Raw genomic sequence first — 16,942 nt, 5'->3', positions numbered from 1 at the left:
GTGTGGTATACAGATCTTCTCCACCTCTTATCGTGCCCTCCGCTCCGTCTCCCTCTGAGGGCAGACCTCCTCTCGCAGTCGGAGGGGCAGGTTCTACACCCCCACCTCCAGAGCTTACACCTTCATGCCTGGAGATTGAACGGGGCAACCCGAGTTCTTTCTCTCTCCCGCCTGATGTGGTGGACGTTCGGCCAGGTGACACTCCACCAAGTCCATTTACTCATATAGGTGGTCTACGTTTGTTAAATGGTGTGGAGAGGGATCCATTGACCCATTAAAAGCCCACCTTTCTCATGTGCTTCAGTTTGCTCTTTCCTTGGCTCAGCAGGGCTGTGCTGTGGCCACGGTCAAGGGCTATCTATCGGCCTTATCGGCTTTTTTATGTCTTCCTGATCAACCGTCCTTATTTAAATCTCCTATTGTACTAAGGTTTATCAAAGGCCGTACAAACAAGTTTCCTCCTACTCCTTTTGTAATGCCACAGTGGGACCTTAATCTTGTCTTAACTTTTCTGATGGGGTCCCAGTTTGAGCCTCTTCACAGTTGTCCTCTGAGGCTGTTGTCCTTTAAGACAGTCTTTCTTGTAGCCATAACCTCGGCAAGGAGGGTGAGTAAGCTTCAAGCTCTTAGTTCGAAACCCCCGCTTTTGTCCTTACATGCTGAAAGGATGGTCCTCAGGACCAGGGCTGCTTTCTTGCCTAAAGTAGTTACTCCATTTCATTTGGGGCAGTCTATTACTCTCCCTGTTTTTTATCCTCCCCCTCATCCTTCCAAAGAGGAGGAAAGGCTTCATCGTCTGGACCCAAAAAGAGCTGTCCGCTTTTACTTGGATAGAACGAAAGACTTTCATCTGGACGATCAGCTCTTCGTGGGTTATGTTGGACATTCTAAAGGAAGAGCGGTGCACAAGCGCACTTTATCGAGATGGATCATCCTTGCCATCAAGATCTGCTATGCCCTGGCTGGTAAGGTTCCTCCTGAGGGTATTAGGGCTCATTCAACTAGAGCTAAATCATCTACATCTGCTTTGGCCAGGGGTGTTCCTGTGGCAGATATTTGTAAAGCCGCAACTTGGGCCTCCCTCCATCCTTTCGCAAAGCATTATTGCTTGGACTCTGAGATGAGGAGGGAGGGCCACTTCGCGCGCTCTGTCTTGCAAGACTTTCTGGTATAGGAAGGTGGACACCCTCCTCCGGGAGTGGGGACTGCTGTGGGAATCTATTCACAAGGTGAGGAATCCACTGGCAGATGTATCCATCAGAAGAACAAGTTACCTACCTTCGGTACCGCTTTTTCTGGTGGATACAGTATCTGCCTGTGGATTCCTCACTGGCCCACCCGCCTCCCCGTTGTCCACCTCTGTATACCTTAAAAGTTGTCTTGTTTGAGATGTTGTTATGCTTTCTGGTACATTGGTAGGAAATGCTTGTTTTATTTAGCTTTCCTTTTGTATATGTTCTATGTATATTTGACGGTATATTGTATACTGTGTATACTTTGAATCTGTCGTTGGTCCACCTGTGCGCCTCGGGGGCACGGAAAAAATGGGTGTAACTGACGTCATCATGCCGACGTGGCTCTCTTATGGCTCCGGTGACGTCATACGGAGTCGCGAGCGAAGCCGATGCATTATGACGTCGTCGGCGTAGAGAGCTGGGGAAAAAGTTCCGTGGAATGCTGGCGCAGGGGATATTCACAAGGTGAGGAATCCACAGGCAGATACTGTATCCACCAGAAAAAGCGTTACCGAAGGTAAGTAACTTGTTCGTTACAACACAGAAGAGTATTAACAAAGCTACAGCTATAACACATTTTAAGAACAATTGCTAGACAGCAAAAGAGTGAATTATTACCATTGTAAGTGACTACATAACAAAAAGTCCAAGATCAAACATTGACAAACATGATCACCCTCAGTTGCAACAAATAGGGGCTCCGAAAGACAATTTTAAGTCTGATGAACACAAAGGGAGGTAAACAAATGGACTTTGTCAATTAAGCAATAACTTTACTGGAGTGCTTCCCAAACTGTGGGATGCAACCAACTTTTGGTGGGCCGGGAAAGTCTAGGCAATGAATTTAGATACCTTTAAATCCTGTGTTTATCTTACCACACCTGATTACTTCAAAGACAGAGGTCAAATGGCAGGCTATGTCTTCCGACAAATTGCGGCTTATTCTTTTAACATGGGATTGGAGTGTACTTTTCTTTCTCGGACTGCAAAGTGAATTCGTAACAACCTTGCTGGAGAACAGTAAGTCTGAAAGGAAGGGCTACAAGATGTTTTTTCGCAGAACACAACAAAATGTCAATACCTGTAAGCGAACTGTATGCATTCAGCAGTTTGGAAAACAAACATTTTGCATTTTTTTTTGTCATTCTGAAGTGTGGTGGAAACAGATTTTAAATTGAAATCACTTTACATGTGATGAAAAAATGATAAATATTCACAGACACCCGATTTGCATTAATTATTTTATTGATCTAAAGTTTTATAAGTAAAATTGTGTGCACACACAAAGCAAGTGTCCATTTTAGTGGGAAATATGCTGTCTGTGAATGACAATGCTTTAGTTATATTAAAAAAAATCACCCCTCTACATGTCCATTAAAAGGTAGGCGGGTTGAGAAAGTTTTTCGGTCTAAAAAGTGGGTAGTGATTCTTCAATATTTGGGAACCAGTGCTTTACTGCATACCCCTAATTATCCACATATCCTCATTTTAGTCCCATCCTCTCATCTTAAAGGTCACTTTTGTCTTGCCCACCTTAGTTACGGTGGGCAAGTAACTGACTCGGTGTTAAGTATTTTATTTTTATTTCCGATGCAAGTGATTCAGGTTGTTTATTATAAGTGTCGTCATAATAACTGGTTTATAATTGTAAGACTTTCCACTTTTTACATTCAGTGGTTTGCCACTCCTAATGAGATGCCGCTTGCAGATCCTTTTTTTATTTTGAAGGTGCGTTCAACAGAAATTACATTTGGAAAACCTCAAAAAGCTGCTGATCTAACTGATCCACAAAAGCTCAAAATTTCAACTTTTAGTTGTCGGCTGACATTTAGATCTGGTATGCGCATTTTCACAAGGGTGTCAGGCCAGCTTAAAATAAAACACAGAAACCTTTGCATTTTTAAGCCATGGAACAATATTCAATCACTGAATAATCAGTTACAAAAAAAGTTATTACAGGTCTCACCCATTCAGCATGCCCAGATCATCTTAATACAAAGAGGCAGAGAGCACCTCAGGGCATCCAAAATTAGCCAATTTCTAGATTCATTTGCACACATTCGCACTTATAACACATTCTGAATCCTAATTGTATGTAAAGCGCTCCAATACACGGAATGGTCTATTAATGGTAATTTTAAATTTGTTTGGCTACCCTGTTACCTCATACTTGCATACTAGAGAATCATATAAATTTGGTCTAGTCTCCATCAGGCACCATTCACTCTTTGCAGAGGTCAATCTGCTTTAGAAGGCCCCCCTCCGGTGTTGTGCTAGGTCTTTTTTGTTATACAATCTTATTTATGCAGGTTGATAGGGTATAGCGTTGATACCACTTACCATTTCCTCATAAGTACAACTGTCATGTTGTACATTGAAAGACCAACATAAAGGGCCAGGGCCGGGAACCTGCAAAACAAAATGAGATGGAAAGCAATTGTGAAGAGTGCTATGTTTAGTATTCTGTACAGATCCAACATGTTACACTTCAACGCTAGAGTAACTGCAATGAGCCGGGTATTTACATCCATGAAGTATGCAATCAGAAATTTATGAAAGACCAAATAATTTACAAAATTTTAATCTGGACCAGATTTCGTGGCTAGAAACTGAAGCATGTTGCCTCCAAAAAATACAACAACTTTACATTAGGTTACATATCAGCAATGAACTCTCATCCAAAACTACAGACTACAGAAGTGCCATATGCCTTCATCCACTAGCTCTCTCAACACAGTTTACAAAATAGGAAGGATACTTCTACACGCGTATGTGTGTGATGTTTGTTGCCCCCAGTCGCTGCTTTCACCATTTCATAAAGCAGCACATGGTGATCTCCAGTACTTACTTACCAACCAACAAACAGAAGAGCAGATCTTTTCAACCAGCTGCCTAGTTTAATATACACACACTCTGCCATCAAAAAGGCAAACTGCCAACTAAGGTTATTATGCTGGTATTTTAAACCACAGAAAAAGAAATGGGCAAAGGGGCTAGAGGCCATGTTCGTGGAGGAGGGGTACTAAAGCTGCATGTTTGGTGTAGGGAAACATTAACTGGGTGAAGGGCAGGAAATTCTAGACTTTGGCACTAGAAAGCAGAGTTAACTCAACTGTTAAGGAAACATAACGAATTAGAGGTGTTGTTCATATTTTTTGTGTAAATTGGCAAAGAAGTCAAAATAAAATTACATATTTGGCACATATGCTACATATTACTCAAACTGAAACAATTAATTTACCTTTTTTCTCATTTGTCCTTTATAAATCACCTAATCTTACAGTCCAATAGTAAGAACCATATTAACCAGAAAAAGTACGGTGAACACAAACCATACTGTTAATTCCCGTCTGAGTTTTTTCCCCAAATTGTTTAAACTTACCCGAGTTCATCAAATTGTAAAAAAATGGATGTTTTAAAATGTTGTTTGAGGATTTACGGACCATTTAAAACGGCTGTTTTTTCTCGAAGACATTCCTCCACTAGAAGTTGGGTTTAGGACTCTAGACGCCAAGTCGGCCTGTATTTTTTATGTGGCATAAAGATTCAGACCCGTAATTCTTCGTTTATTGGGCTCCTGATCTCTATCTTTCTGCCACATGGAAGGAATTAAAGTAATCCAAAGTATTTAAGCTATATATTCCCATAGCATTTTGAGAGAAAAAAGTCAACTGAGAATTCGTCTAAATGGGTAATGTTTAGAATGCCATTGGAAATCCAGTAATGGAAACAGAAATGCTTAGGTCGCAACCTACCAGACACTGCAGCGGTCTGGTTTGCTAAAGACATTTTGAGGACATTCAGATAGTTGACCTAGGAATATATTCCCCCGATTGCTTACCATTGGCTTTGTGGTTTGCACCTCACATTTTCTGGCTTTCTATTTGCTGGCTTTATTTGCTTTTGGCTGTCCAGCTCAAGTTAGTCGCTCCCATTGCCCAAACCTGGTTTACTGTATTCTTCCATGAACTCCCTTTCTGTAAACAGGCCTCTAAATCTTGTTCCAATCAGGGTGCTTGGTGTCTGTTTTTATTTCTCAGACTTCAAAGTGAGAGGATTTATGTGACAATCATGGTGGCTATTGGGATCTGCTTGAGGAACGCTGTACAATATTTTTTATCTAGAACACAACAAAATTTAAATGTCGTAAATGAACTGTGGCGACGATCAAATCAATGCATTGGGTGATGACATTTCCACATATTATCGGTGTGTGCTCTATACTTTTATGTAATGGTCGTTTCAATTGTAGATGTGTGGTCTATACAGGCAATATTCTACCATACCATGCATACTCCACTCCACTGTGCACTTCTAAACTCATGCCACTGCACTCTGCATCAGTCCACACTATGCCACTCCCCTCCACACTGTGTCACTGCACTCTTCTCTGCACCAATTCTCACTATGCCACTCAACCCCCACACTACTCTACTATGCGTCATTGCACTCTACGCCCCCTACTCTGTAAAACTGCACTATACTAGTGCACTCTACACCACTCTAATCTACTGTGCGCCACTGCACTCGACTCTGCACCATGCCACTGCACTGTATACTAATGCACTATACATCACTTTACTCAAAACCAATGCACACCACGTCAACCTGCTCTGCCCCACTGTACTCTACGCCACTGTGCCACTCAATGCACTCTACTGTGCTTTGCACCACTCTAGTCTATGCCAGTGCACTCTACCTAATTCCACTATGCACCACTGCACTCTTAACACTGCACTCTACTCTGAAACAATCTACTCCAGGCCAATCTGCATCACTCCACACCACTTCACTCTATTCTGCTAACACTGCTCTCTTCACCACTGAACTCTACGCCACTCTACTCTACATTGCTCCACTCTACTCCACTGTACTCTACGCCAATCCACTCTAAGACACTTCACTCTACTCTGAAATAAACTACTCTGTGCCAAAGCAGTACAAGTCACTCTGCGCCACTCCACTCTACTCTGCAACACTGCTCTCTCTGCCACTACACCCTACACCAATGCTCTACATCAATTTATTCAAAACCGATACACTCTATGCCACTTAACTCTATGGCAATCTACTCTGCACCACGGCACATCACTATACTCTACGCCACTGCACTCTACACCAATGTATTTTATGTAACTCTATTCTACACCACTGCACTCTACGACACTCTACTCGGCACAACGGCACCCTGTGCCACTGAACTCTATTCTGCACCACAACACTGTATACCAATGCACTCTACATCACTTTACTCAAAATCAATGCACTCCCAAGCCAATCTACTCTGCACTCTACGCTACTCTATTCTACATCACTGCACTCTACGCCACTCCACTCTACATATTTCTCTACTCTACTGAGCACCACTCTACTTTATGCCAGTGCACTCTATCCCACTCTACTATGCACCACTGCACTCTATGCCATTTCAGTCTCCAACTGCAAGCTATGCCAATGCACTCTACACCACTACTCTATACCATACCACTCCACTCTACCCAGCACCACTCCACTGTACACCACTTCACTCAATCTACCCTGCACCACTGCACTCTACACTATTCTACTCTAAATTGTGCCACTCCATTCTATGCCTCTGCAATCAATGCTGCGTCATGTTACTCTACACCATGCCACTGCTCTCCATCCTGCATCACTATACTCTACCGTGCAACACTCCACTCTACTTTGAAACAATCTAGTCTACACCACTCTACACTGTGCCACTCTACGTCTCTGCAGTCTACTCTATGCCACTGTGCTCTAAACTACTGCACTCTACGCCACTGCACCCTAAGCCACTGCACCTATGCCAACTACTGTGCACCACTGCAATTTATGTCCATATACTCTACATTCTACTCTATGCCACTGCACTCTATTTTACTCTGCACCACTGTACTCTAAGTCACTGCTCTCTGCACCATTCTATGACACTGCACTCTATGACCCTACACTTGGACACTCCACTCTCCATGACTGCACTCGGTGCCAATTCACTCCGTCTCAGCACTATGCCACTGCACTCTGCACCACTGCACTACTCCACTCTACCCTGCACCACTCCACTTTAAGTCACTGCAATCTACTCTATGCCGCTCTACTCTATGCCCCTGCACTCTATGCTACTCTACGTCACTACACTCTATGCAGATGCAAAAATACTCAAAACCAATATACTCTACACCACTCTACTTTACTCCACTCTAGGCCACTCTACCACACTCCACGATACTCCACTTTATGATGTTCTATTCCATTAAACTCTGATCCACTGATACTCTATTCTACTGCACTCAACTCCACTCTATGTCATTCTACTACACTACTACACTCTACGACGGTCTATGCAACTCCCTCTATGTCACTCCATGCCACTTTACTTCACTCTATTCTACGACACACGACTCCACTCTATGCCACTCTACTCTAGGACAATCTACTCCGCTCTACTCAACACACAATATGTCACTCTACGACGCTCTACACCACCCCATGACAATCTATGCCACTCCACTCAACTCTGACACTGTACTCCGTGCCACTCAACTCCATGACCTTCTACTCTACGACACTACTCCCTGCACAACAGTTTCATTAACAAAATGGGGAATCGCTATTTGGTAAGGATGCCCTAAGCACGGCCCTTCCAAAATCGGAATGCTTTTCTAAACCCATTTACGATGCAGTTACCGGTTGCCGAATCACAAAATAGATTTAGTACATTTAAAAAAAAAAAAACTAACAAAAAACTACATTTAGCTGTAACAATCCTATGATTTAGTGAAATGCAGGCATAGCAATCACTGAAATGTTTTGTACAACTGGCCCTGCATTTCTGCAATCTGCATTAAAGTACAAGGACAATTTTTCATACAATATTTCACTTTACAGAAACATGAAAACAGCAATGAGCTCAGCTTTCTACTTTTTCAATACACTACATGTCTTAAGCACATATCAATTCTTTACTGCAAGCACAAGGTATATGCAAGGCCTCTGTTATTATGCATCAAATCAGCACAAATGATGTGGTTTGGAAGGGGCGCTGTATGGAGACCATCGTAAGGCATTGGTAATTAACAAATATCGCATTTTAACATAGTAAGACAGTAGTTAAAAACAGATTCCATTGCTTTAGAAATCGCAGACTACTGCCTCGAGCAAGGAAACTACACATACTTACATCAATACACAAACACACACACTAAGCAGATCGCAACAATTGATTGTTCCCGACTGGCATTAGAACACAGTTTTTAGGTTTGGAAACAGCAAGTCCTCTTCGACCTAGCAGACAAACTGTAAAATGCATAATTGTTCCATTTTTAGGTCTCGCCTAGGCAACGCATGCACGGTCTCTGAGACATGCTGTATCTACAATATGGGCTTGAAGCTCTGCCCATCTTTTTCTTTGGTTCCTCTAACTTTCCTTTGTAAATGATGGATTTTGTTTGGTGAATACACTTAGTAGTTCCTCCTTTTGGACTTTTTGTATCCTCTCATGAGGACTGCATGTTACATGTGCTTTTACTTTTCCGGTTATTTAGGATACTTTGAGAGCCATCTTTTTTTTTGTTGGCTTGCCTATGTTTGTGTTAAGTGTTCTGTTTACTTTATGCACCAGCTTCTTTTATTTTGTTTCAGCCTGGGTGTTTGAAATAGCTTGCTTTTCCTCCTGTACACATTTCACCCCTCGGGATTACCGTGTGTTTGAAATGTTGGCTTTTCTTCCTGTACGCATTCAGTGCTACTAAACTTTTTGCCTTTATTTTATTTACATCGCAGATCAGCATGTCTCTACATTTACTGTATACAGAGACTTGAACCCGGTACCCCCTTTGCCAAAGTTGACAGCTCTTGATGTTATTTCACATCCTCTCACTAAAACAATCAGCATCTTTTGGTGTTTTGGTCTCCTTTTATTTCCCTGACACACTCACTATGTCCTCAATACCCTGGGGGGTCTGCTTCATTATGATTTCAAACAAAACTAGGTTACAATGATTCTTGTCTCTGTCAGTTTCGTAATTCTTAGCGAACGTTTTGAAATTGGAGTCATTTTTTCCCCTAGAAAGACCTCTACCAATGGAGAGGTGACAACACGATTCCCATCAATGGCAAAACTTGTTCTATGTTTCTGTGGTAATATTGTGCAGTTTATTGAAAAAAAAAAATGAGTTCTTCCGAGTTCCATTAAAATGGTATCTTCAATTCTTTGATAAATGTATTGTTTTCCACACGCGCCGTAATTGAATTCGTACAAAAAATGCGCCCTCATCCAAGTTTTGTTCTTGAATTATTCATTATTTCAACATATACGATCATTTCTGACTACTTCTAAATGGCCACTGCATTTATTTGGAAACCGGGGCTAGTGATTTTTATTTCCTCTATTTCTGTGGTGACATACAAGTTTATCACTGGAAACATTTAGTTTCCCATTAGTTGTTTTACCTTCCCACCTTCCAGGAGCTGGTTGCATGGATGGTAATTGGCTGTGGTGGCAGGAGGTCCCTCTGGCCAGTGGTTTGCTGGATGCAGTGACTGCAGTTGCTGGTTTCATTTGTATTGAGCATGAACAGAAAGTAGTGAAGCAGTGTGCCATAACTTGACCAGCTCTCTTTACCTCGAATTGCACCTCTGTCGAGGCTGCTACTGGTGAGCGACATCTATTCGACTACTTTTGTCAGTCAGAGGCACTAAATTATGTGTCTGCCAGTCTGGCCCGACTAGATGATGACTCCCAGACTGGACCTCTCACCTGCTCTAACTACTTCAGCAGAGAGCTCCAACAAACTACAGGACACTAGGGTAATTGCTGCTTGCCGGTAATTCATTGCAATAACTGGTTGAGCAAATAATTAGAAAGCATTTTGCATATGCAATGCAAGCAGTCCAGTTTTGTAATTCGGGGGCAGTGTGTGACTGATTTTACAAAATTAGTTGGTTGCATTTCATTTGCAAAATGCATGCAGTTTTGTTTGCTTCATGGCCGTCACCGACTGCCAGTCATAGATGCACCAGAAATAACACAAATATTTACAGCAATAAGCTTGCAATATTGCTTCTATGAACAATTTGGCTTTTCATAATCTCGAATGTGTTTAAGTTTGATGATCATTTCATGTGCTGTTAAAACAATGCTGTCTGTGCAGCTTGTTTAGTTGACATCTGTTCATCAAAGCATCGAAATGTTGCTGGAATAAGACATGCTAGTGTTGTGAAATCAGGGACAGTCAAAACAGAAGCTCTATAGCGGGTTGTTAGCAGCAAGTGATTGGTTATGGGGAGTGGCAGCAGAGAAGGAAAAAATACATATTCTGAACCACCATTGCCAACACTGTAAAGAGTGAATGGAAGAACAAGTAAAGCCCCTGGAGGTAAATACATTCAGAAATTGCTTTGTGTTTGGGACAACGTACTTGCCTATACAACGGATTTGAGTGCTGCCATTGGAAACATTTCTTTGTACATTACACACTCTGCTTGTACATCAGCCAGCGATCTGCGCGCCTGTGACAGTCAGCTCTCCAACACCATGGGCAGTTTCCTTGCGCCATAACACGCACCAAAGTGCAGCAGGTGCAGCGGAACCAGGCTCACACGTTTGGAGGACCTTCTACACCAAACTCAGTGGCTATTTTCTACTCAAAACTAAGCCATAGGATCCCATTTTCATTGCTCACTTTAGAACTCAATGCACACTTGCTATCCCACTGGCATCACAACCAGTGCAGAACAAAACATGTTAAACCACAATCAGCACTGGTGTGCAACAGCACATACCAGAGCCAGTTCACCCATAGCACAGGTCACACCATGGTCGCCGCTCCTGCAACCACTGATCACACAACAGCCAGCGCCCTCGCACCACAGCCAGTGTTTGTTCACCACAATCTTCCAGGTGCAAGAGCCACTGAAAGCTCGAGCCAGGCTTAAGCCTAAAGCCTGGTTCTGCTTGAGGTCCTGTTAGAACCTCAACCCCCATAAGGAGCCCAGCTTTCATTTGGCTTCTACCTGCCTTTCTGTGCCCAGGATGTCGCATTACAGTCCGAGCTGCTAGCTGGGGAACCAAGTTAGAGTCTTAGCGTCAGCTCAACATCCTGTGATTCTGAGCAAATCACTTAATGTCCCCATCTCTATAAACAATTGCATGTGACCTTGTGTACTGGAACTGGTGCTCATGTAAAGTGCTGCAATAACCTTTCAGTCGAGTCTGCACTATATTTTGAAAAGTGCACTGAGATAAAAACAAACAAAGGTCCCAATAGAACTATAAATTACTTGGTGTAAGGAAAGATCCATTGATCCCCATTTATTGGATGATTTGTATAAAGTGAAAATAGAAAACATGGACACATTGTGCCTTCCTCACTTAAATTGTGTTATCAGGCAAATTATTGAATTCACTAAAACTATTTTTTGCTTCATTATCGCGTATAAAAGCACTTCTAGATATGCGAGTTCAGACTACCTACCAGTTGTACAGAAATAACACTTTAAATAAGTACTTCTCAATGCAGTGCTTTAATGTGCGTAATACTGTCAAAGTGTCCACGTTAAAGAACAGTAGATGTTATAGCACCCAGGATAATATGCTGCAAGGCTAAATACTTAGAGGTTACCACAGGCGAGACCTATTAGCTATGTCAATGCTTGTTTCAAAGACATGGGGGCACGTATTTTTGAAACTGCCCCTTTGAGAATCATGTGAGATTGCTAGAATTCGCAGAATACGAGATCCCAAGGAAAAGAAATGTCATTCGTATCCCCTCTATACTTTTTCTGTGAGTTTTAGAAGGAAGCACTTCTAGACAAGTCCAAAGAAGGAAGCACTTCTAGACAAGTCCAAAACAAAAGAGAATACCACCTAAAAAAGGAATATATAAATATCCAGACAACAATCAATCCTTCTTGGTACAAAGATTGCGCCGAGCCCCAATTCTTTTCAGTAGCGTGCTTTATTAAAGCAAAGACAAACACTGTCCCCGACGCGTTTCAGAACCGCAGTTCCTTGGCCACGGGTCGTTAGACGTTTTACGTGCATCACATGATATAGTGCAAATAATAACAATACAAACAAAGGACTACAGTGTTATCCTGGCATTGCGAATGTATACTCCGCCATATTGGAATGGTTCATAAGTCGCTAACTATCCAATGATTTACATTTTAAAGCATTGCGTTCCAACTTTACATAATAATTGAAAATAGTCAAAGTGTGAACCTAATCGAGTCAAATCTAATAAATTGTCATTAGTTCACATCGGTGTAGGTTTTTCATTAAATATACTGGTTTCTCACCCACACAAGTGATGGCTGTGAATGCATAATTTATGGAGCAGTAGTTTAAGCATTCCTGTAGGTTGATGTGTGTCGCCAGCAAAATATTTCGATCCAAGATTTAATCAAAATGTACATAAAATTAACACAGTTTTGTCAGCTCTTTGTGTTAGCGGGAACTTTGGGGCACTGGAAAGTAGCCTAAACGTTTCATAAAGTAGCACTTCGCACTAAATTGCTCCTATGGAGCACACATTGGGATGTCTTTGCAACCACACATGGGTTTTGATGCAAGTCCAGGGTCGGAATGGGATCAAAATTAGGCCCGGGCACCAAACAAAACAAGCATTTGCAATGCAATAGGTCTCGCATTTATGAAGAGTTTGAGCTATTCACATTGCAATTAACAATGCCTTTTATTTTTGTTTTAAAAACTTAAATAAAAGGCACTCTCATTTACACAATGCCAATAGCTTAAACTCGCGTAAATGCGAGACCTATTGCATTGCAAATGCTTATTCTTGAGGTGGTTGCTGCTTTCTTTTCAGCCATTTACTGACAGTTTCTTCTGTCTCTTCTCCCCCATCCCTGGCCCTCACTTGCTGTTGGGGACTATGCTGCTTGGGCATCTTTAGTCTTGAGAATCTTCAGAAAACAGCCACCATTTGTCACTGAAGTGGCTCATGTGGTTTATTACTCAACTGACAATACCTGGCTGTATCACATATATTTTATAAAGAATTATATTATCCAAAATCAAGTTAGGTCAGGTGAATAGTTCTGACAACTTGGTAAGCTAAACCCCATTCCTACTTTGCCCTTCCATAGCTTCCCTTAAAGGTTTCGACCAAAACAAAAATTATACTAGCACTGCTGACAAGACCAGAAGCTAGCAATAAGCACTACTCTAATGCCATTCCCCTTGACAGCTGTCACATTTCAAAGACCGAACCATAGAGAGTAAACAAAGACAAAAATTAAGACACACTATATGCTTGCTACAACCCAGAGCCCTTCTCTTCTAACTGCTCAAAGTTCCATTGTTTATTCTACAAGTAGTCCGAGCCATTATTCCATACCATCTTGCAACACAATCCTTTTTCTACCAGTGAAGTCAAGTAGGTCGCCTGTTACAAAACTAAAACAAATTCTCTGCAAATATACAAGCTGTTCAAAATCCTATCAACCATTAATGCAAGATCCTAAATATTAGAATTGAAGAGGAGAAGGAAAGCATAGTAATTTTAAACCAACAACATCCAACACATTCACAATATGTTAATATTTGTGGTCACCGGTAAAGCGCCTTCCTGCTGAAGATACTGTAGTAATTTACTGCCTCCAGATTCAAGCCCTGTACATCCAAATGTCTGTGCCTCTCTGTATAGACAAAACCACGAAGGCAAGCAGAACAAATAGTCAAAATGAAACAGGCCTGACAGTCCAATTTTTGTAGTCTTTGGTGAGCTGAAATCTGAGGCCTACTTTCTGCTACATATTTAATTAGCAAAATGTTTTTCCGCTGACCTGTGATCGAACAGCCTCTGTTCGAACAATGAATCCATTTCTCCTGAAAATTCCACCGCTTTGCCAGTGCCTAGATAAACACATACTACTTATCTAACATAACTTACAGCTGGAATCCCTAGAACTTCCTGCTGTCCTCTATAAACCTATATATCAATTTTGATAAGAAAACAGCTTTTGTGAAAACAGAATCTCCAAAGTAACTTACACAACGTCTGTGATGTGTTTTGGGGAAAAAAGTGCCCAAAAGATTGGCAGCTTGAAGAAAAAAATGACAAAGACAGCAGACAGTTTTGACACACAATTGTGCATTTTACAACAACTTATATACCATTTCTGTTTGGAATCAATAAATATGCGTTTCATGCAGGTATGTCAATATTTAAACGTTTTAATAAAGAAAATCCAGACTAACACCATAGCCAATATTTAAAAATCATAATATGTGGACGCTGACCATACTTTGCAGCGTTTATTTACTCAAACATGTACTGATATAGGGCTTGGTAACTGCTATATATTGCGCCAAACAAGGGATCCAAAGCACAAATGTGATTAGGAGATAAGGCCAATTGAAGTCAGTGACAGGACTCCTTGATGGCGCACATACTTTGAGTTAATTTACAACAAAAAATTTGAAAAAAAATCAAGGATTGTGTTACACTGAGTGGGTTTCCTCAGAAATGAAAGTAAGCAATCTGAATGTTGCCATATGCTAGCCAAACCTATTATCAAAACCGAGGCCCGTGAGTGCAGGTTTATTCTGAGACCTACCATGATCTAAATATAAACATGCCCATTCACAAATACTATAGAGAAGACGAGAGCAGAGCAGCCCTTAATTTGACTTCACCTTACTTGTCTAAGAACTCAGTGGTTTGGACCCATGAATAACTGGGGAACATCAGTTTTTTTTATTAGTCTTTGCGCATCAAAATTGCGTATAGCCATTTTAAAATGTAGAACTGGCTTAAAATCCAGCAATTAAAGGCTTTCATGCTGAATATTACAGGAATTATTGGAGGTGAATTTGCCAAAAGAATGTAAAATATGTAAAACAACACATGCTGACTGACTATCCATTGTTTTTAGATTAGAAACAGAAAATAACTTATTAAAAGTATTATTAAAATATTATACCAGAAACTGAATAGAAGGCCTTGTATTAAAAATGAAAACATAATTTTTAGATGCAACAGCAGGTTTGACTCATTTTATGCATATTAAAATATGGTCAGTGATGTGGGCCCAGAACCCGAGAATGGTATTATTTTATACCTATGTTTCTAAAGTTTGTATTGCTTAAAATACACAAGTTTTTTATTTATTTGAAACACGTCAATGGAGCCCCTGCAGAGGTCTGAAGTATTCAGTCCAACATATTATGACCCTTACAACAATCCGGACCTTGGCATAATAGAAAGTGAGGAATAATTGGGCCCAGCCATTATAAAGTACCTCACCATATGACACCTAATGAATTGCTTTACCTTACAAGATTTCTATAGCATTTCGACCGAAGGACAAGTTGAGTTTTTGTAAATCTACCCAACTCTTTTACTGATAGATACCATAAATGTTCCTAAGAAGACCACACCTCCATTGTTTCCTTGTCAAACTGCCTCTGAATCGATCTCAGTATTTACACTGGGAGCTAAAGAATGATCAACGCCCCTCAAAACCACATTTGAGTTCCCTACTCCTATATCTTTGCACTTGCACGAGGGGAATCAAGACTTACTACCATACACCCCTTAAAAACTCCATCTGCTTCTCTTTTGTAATTGACTTCAGTCCCTAATTCTGGATGATTATTTTTATTTACTTGGTTCGTCAATACTTTTACATCTGCTACTAAGAAGTTACCAGAAACCAACAAATTCCAAAGTGCCATGTCTGTCATCTTTGTTCTCCTCCCTCCCATTTAGAATCTTTCAGCATTATGAGGTCCAGTGAACATAAATTACCACTCCTAGATTGGGCACAGCAAAAGAAGGCAACATTCTACAAATAGCACATAATGCTTTTGCCATGTAGATCTTTGCTAGAGAAACGAACAGCAAGTAAGAAAGAAGTAATAAAATACAATTTATCAGTAAAACAATCAAATACGCAAATGCTAAAAACAGGGCCCGTAAGTTTTAACATGTCAAGGCTGTTGCAATAATAAGAATAATAAGTATATACTTTACAATATCCACACAGTGCCCTTTCACAATCTCTTGGAAATAGCCATGTCAGGAAAGCAACACAATTTAATATGTGTACTGACTCGAGATGAATACCTACCACCCAACGCCCGGGACATAGTGCTTGGGGTCAAGGCAAAAAGCCATTGTGTTTATTTTGTGCTCTGGAAAAGAAAACTAACCCTCTTGCATGCAGCATGGACCCTTTGACTACCATGTTGCAGTACCACAGTATTGATGTGGAAAAGAGGATGGGTCTGCTGGTGCTGCAAAAGGAAGAGCTGTATCACATAATATCCTTAGAGTTGTAAAATGATTTATTACCTGAAAACCCTTACTTTTAGGGCAAGTACTCCTACGAAATATAGTGAACTGCAAGGCCTGCTTGCCTTGCTGACACCAGTAGGCCTATATAAAATATAAGAATGTTAACTCGACAAGTTTTCAAAATGTAAATATTTGTGACCGTTATGATGCTCCCAAAACGCTCCTTAATAGTATGCAAATTCATGCAGAAGAAAAGAAGCATGACTGAAGATGGTTTGCTTTGAAATAAAGTACGCCTAAAATTATTTACAACTCCCAAAAAATGAAGGTTGTATACAGCGTTGCTAAACCAAGATGCAATTTTACGGACATCATTGTGCCATTTCGTTAAATGCATGTCAATATATATGTTTGTAAATAATAACGGAGAGATAGCCC

The 16,942-nt window shown here is 40.9% G+C and overlaps 1 protein-coding gene across 4 annotated transcripts in view; it reads right to left on the bottom strand.

Annotated features, from left to right (window-relative positions):
• CNST (consortin, connexin sorting protein) overlaps positions 1-16,942 on the bottom strand; it is a 417,345-nt gene that overhangs the window by 380,013 nt on the left and 20,390 nt on the right. For all 4 annotated transcript variants that reach the window (XM_085611472.1, XM_085611469.1, XM_085611473.1 and 1 more), the window contains exon 3: positions 3,576-3,644. The gene's annotated coding sequence lies outside the window, so the exon portion shown is untranslated. The remainder of the gene's footprint in view (positions 1-3,575; positions 3,645-16,942) is intronic.

Source organism: Triturus cristatus, chromosome 6 (genome assembly GCF_964204655.1).
Source record: "Triturus cristatus chromosome 6, aTriCri1.1, whole genome shotgun sequence".
In the NCBI taxonomy this organism is placed as follows: Eukaryota; Metazoa; Chordata; class Amphibia; order Caudata; family Salamandridae; genus Triturus; species Triturus cristatus.
This window is presented reverse-complemented; position numbering and strand designations above follow the sequence as displayed.